Below are 4,938 nucleotides of genomic sequence, written 5' to 3' on the forward strand. Positions count from 1 at the left end.
ATGGCAATTATATATCGCCGGGGTGGGTAGATCAGCTAGATGCCGGACATGCTCCGTCCGGGCCCAGTGCTTCGGCTTCGACCCTGCAAAAGAACGGTCACGATCGCCAATGGCCTTCGGGTCGACCGTGGTTTATCTATCAGAGATCTCTATATATCTGGGTAAACTGGGCTTTGAACTAGATATTATGTCACTCACCAGCTGCAAGTCTACACTAGTTGCTCTACCTATTATTGTCAAAAAAAGTTACACTTTTAGATTAGGATGTTACGATCGATCATTTTCATTTTCGACCATGTCATGTAAGTTAGGGAAAAACCGCCGGTTCACTGCTAGCTCCGGCCCCACCAATTAACCTACCACACTAGGGAGAATATCCGGTGCGCTGGACTTAATTCTTCCTATCAACCTTTTTTTTTTGCGGGTGAACCCATCAACCATTCTAGTTCTAGGTGTAACTTACTCATGAATATGGTATGCAATCATTGGAAAAATACTATTTGGAACATGGTGGTAATTTGATAACTGAAACATTTGAAAAGACCAAAGTGATCTAGGATTAGATCACTCGACATCGGTCAAAAACATTCTGAAGTAGGAGTACCTCAAAAAGACTAAGGATAATTGTCATAACTGCTCGCCCCTCCCCCTCCCATGTCGCCTCCCCGAGCGAGGCGACCAAGGGCTCCTCTCCCCGCCCCTCAGCGTACTCCCTCCCCTAACCCTCCTCCCGCCGCCGCCGGCCTGTACCACCGGGCACTGCCCACGTGGTGTCGGCGACGGTGACGACCTCGTCCTTCCCCACGCGCGGGGCCCTGGCTCGGGTCGTGGTGGCCCGCGGCGGTGCTCTTCGGTCTGCAGAGGTTCCGGCGGCGGCGGTTCCTCCATGCGGCACGGCTCCGGGTGGCCGGGGGGCGCAGCCACTTGGTGGCGGGCGGGCGTGGTAGATGGTGGCGGCGCCCTCCCGGCCCAGATCTGGGCCCTTTTGGGCCCCATCTTGGTCTGGGCGGGCCTGGCTCGATATCACATGCGGCGGCTCTGATGGGGGCAGTGGAGGCGCGACTTGTGCGGGGGTTGTGGAGATGGCGGCGGCCCTATTGCAGCGCGGCCACGGGCGCTTCACGAGCCCCTTTTGGGCTCGGCCGGGCCTCGAGGGCCTGGTGTGCCCCTCTTGCCATGTCCGGTCGGTAACCGCCGATGGCGGTGGAGGTTGTCTCCTCCCGCGTGGCAGCTGTCGCTATCGCTCCTCGTTCCCGGCTGCTTCCTCTCGGCCTCGTCGGTATCGCTTTGTTGACCATGGTGAGGCGATAGTGATGATGGCAAGACCATGGTGGCACATGTTGATGGGCGACATGATTGGTGGAGCGCGTCGAACCATTCGGGGATGTGGGTGTTTGGTGGACGGGAGAAATCCTTGTCGGCTTGCCGGCACCGATGTAGTGACGCCTGTAGGCGCCACCGTTCCTTCCTGAAGGGCGTGGGGAATTCCCCTTCCCCACGCCCCTTCGCGTACCGGGGAAAACCCTAGGACCCGTCCATGTAGCAGCATTGCCGTCATCGTCTTCCTTCCTGAAGGTGTTGCTTGGTATGTGGAGGTTCGAGGTGCCAGGAGCGAGGTGGTAAATCTCCAGTGGGCGCAGCGGTTGCGGGTCATCATCCTTTTCGTCGATCCGACGTTGTTGACATTATTTTCTCTCTTCTTTCTCTGTTGTTTCTTTTCGGTGTGCTTGTGCTGTTTGCCCCAACATTGCATTCTTTGTTGTATCGGGTGGTTGCTATGTCTATATAGCGGGACGAAAGCCTATTTCATAAAAGGACTAAGGACATGTTTCTCGTTTATGAAGGTGAAAAAGAGCTCGTCGTAAAGGGTTACGTCGATGCTAGCTTTGACACAGATTTGAATGACTCTAAGTCCCAAACCAGATACGTATTTATGATGGAGAGGTCAATTGGAGCATGGTAGCAGCATCTATAGTATGACATAAAGATTTTCAAAGTATATACGGATCTGAATGTTGCAGACCCGTTCACTAAAACCTCTCTCACAAGCAAAACATGGTCAAACCCCAGAACTCATTGGGGGTTAATCACATAGCGATGTGAACTAGGGCATATTTCCAACAGTCTCCCACTTGCACTAAAGCCAATAATCTAGTTCATATCGCTATGTGATTAACCCCCAATGAGTTATGGGGTTTGATCATGTTTTTCTTGTGAGAGAGGTTTTAGTGAATGGATCTGCAACATTCAGATCCGTGTGTACTTTGCAAATCTCTATGTCATATTGTAGATGCTGATACCATGCTCCAATTAGAGCTATTCCAGATGACTGCTCCACTATTCAATATAAATACATATCCGTTTTGAGCACGACGACGTGGTGGTGGTGGAGTCGGAATACCGGTAGGGCTTCGCTAAGAGAAAAACCGTGGACGAGAACTATGTCGGGAGGAAGAGACGGGGCAACAGCCAAGGCCAATGAGTTGGGGTGCCTTGCTACGCCCCTTCCCTATATTTATATGCGTGGGAGGGATGGGAGTCCATCCCTACTCCTAATAGGAGTTAGCGCCAAGGGGGAGAGGACTTGGACTCCAGGTCCAATCCTATTCCTACTAGGACTCCCCTTTTTCCCTTCCCTAGCCACATGGGCTTTTGAGGACTTGGTGCGCTTAGCTCAATAAGGCCAGGGCGCCTCCCCTCAGCCCATGCCAGCCCTTGGGACGTGGTGGACTTACTTGTGAACTTCCGGACCCCTCCAGAATCCTCCGAAACCTTCTAGAAGGTTCCCGGTACAATACCAAAAAACTACACCTTTTGCCGGAACCCAAAATATGACTTCCCATATATAAATCTTTACCTCTCGGCCATTCTGACACTCCTCGTGATGTCCGGGATCTCATCTGGGACTCCGAAGTCCGAACAACATTCGATTACCAACCATCAAATATCCCAATACAACTCTAGCATCAACGAATGTTAAGCGTGCGACCCTGCGGGTTCAGAAATCATGTAGTCATGACCAAGACACCTCTCCGGTCAATAACCAATAGCGGGACCTGGATGCCCATATTGGTTCCTACATATTCCATGAAGTTCTTTTATCGGTTGAACCACGATGTCAAGGATTTGGTTAATCCTGTATGCAATTCCCTTTGTCCGGTGATAGTTACTTGCTCGAGATTCGGTCGCCGGTGTCTCCATACCTAGTTCAATCTCGTTACTGAGAAGTCTCTTTACTCGTTCCGAAATATAAGATCTCGTGACTAACTCATTAGCCACATTGCTTGCAAGCTCTTTACGATGTTGTACTACCAAGAGGGCCCAGAGATATATCTCCGTCACACAGAGTGACAAATCCTAGTCTTGATCCATGCCAACCCAACAAAAACCTTTGGAGATACCTATAGAGCATCTTTATGATCACTTAGTTATGAAAGCAAGAAATCTTCCGATTCAGCGATTTATCGTCTGATATATCGCTACTCTTTGGGTGACCGATAAGATTATGCCTTATCTTCACCATTTATTGTTCGGGCCGATTTATCACTATGAGAAGCGATTTATCGGGAAACTACCAATAAATCGGGCCTATTCATAGCACTATGTTTGCAAAAACTATGTTTATTTGCGTTTTGTGGACCTTGATATGCTATATGTATTGTTGTCCTATTTTTTGTCATTATATGAGGATTCAAAGGCTAGGAATCAAGGTAACACTTCTGTCCAATATTGTTTTGATGTTGAATATATCATATTTTAGTGTTGGGAACCTGAGATTTGCAAAAAATGGTCGATTAATAGCCGACCGGTAAAATTGATTAATCAGCCGATTTCCTATTAATCTCTAATCCCCAGCTGACCGAGACGCTAACGATAAGAGATATCCTCAACATTGGATAGCACACAAGGTATTCCTCCGATATATCCAAGAGTTGCATGATCTCATGGTCTTAGGAATAGATACTTGACATGAAAGAAAGCTATAGCAATAAACTCAAGTGATACGATCAGATGCTAAGCTTACGGTTGAGTCTTGTCCATCACATCACTCTCTTAATGATGTGATCCCCATTATCAAATGACAACTCATGTCTATGGTTAGGAAACCTTAACCATCTTTGATCAACGAGCTAGTCTAGTCAAGGCTCACTAGGGACACGGTACTTGTTTATGTACCCACACATGTATTTAAGTTTCTGGTCAATACAATTCTAGTATGAATAATAAACCTTTATCATGAACAAGGAAGTATGATAATAACCAATTCATTATTGCCTTAAGGGCATATTTCCAACAGTCTCCCACTTGCACTAGAGTCAATAATCTAATTTACATTGCTATGTGATTAACCCCCAATGAGTTCGGTGGTTTGATCATGTTTTCCTTGTGAGAGAGGTTTTAGTCAACGGGTCTGCAACATTCAGATCCGTGTGTACTTTGCAAATCTCTATGTCATACTGTAGATGCTGCTACCACGCTCCAATTGAAGCTATTCCAAATGACTGCTCCATTATTCAATATAAATACGTATCCTTTTTAAGACTTAGAGTCATCCGGATCTGTGTCGAAGCTAGCATCGATGTAACCCTTTACAACAAGCTCTTCGTCACCTCCATAAACGAGAAACATGTCCTTAGTCATTTTTAGGTACTTCAGGATGTTCTTGACCGCTGTCCAGTGATCTACTCCTGGACCACTTTCATACCTCCCTGCCAGACTTATGGCAAGGCACACACCAGGTCGGGTACACAACATGGCATACATTATAGAGCCTATGGTCGAGGCATAGGGGACGACTTTCATTATTTCTCTTTCTTTTGCCGTGGTCGGGATTTGAGTCTTACTCAACTACACACCTTGCAACAAAGGCAAGAACCCTTTATTTGACTTGTCCATTTTGAATTTCTTCAGAATCTTGTCAAGGTATGTGCCTTGTGA

This window comes from Triticum dicoccoides, chromosome 1B, assembly GCF_002162155.2.
Source record: "Triticum dicoccoides isolate Atlit2015 ecotype Zavitan chromosome 1B, WEW_v2.0, whole genome shotgun sequence".
Lineage (NCBI taxonomy): Eukaryota > Viridiplantae > Streptophyta > Magnoliopsida > Poales > Poaceae > Triticum > Triticum dicoccoides.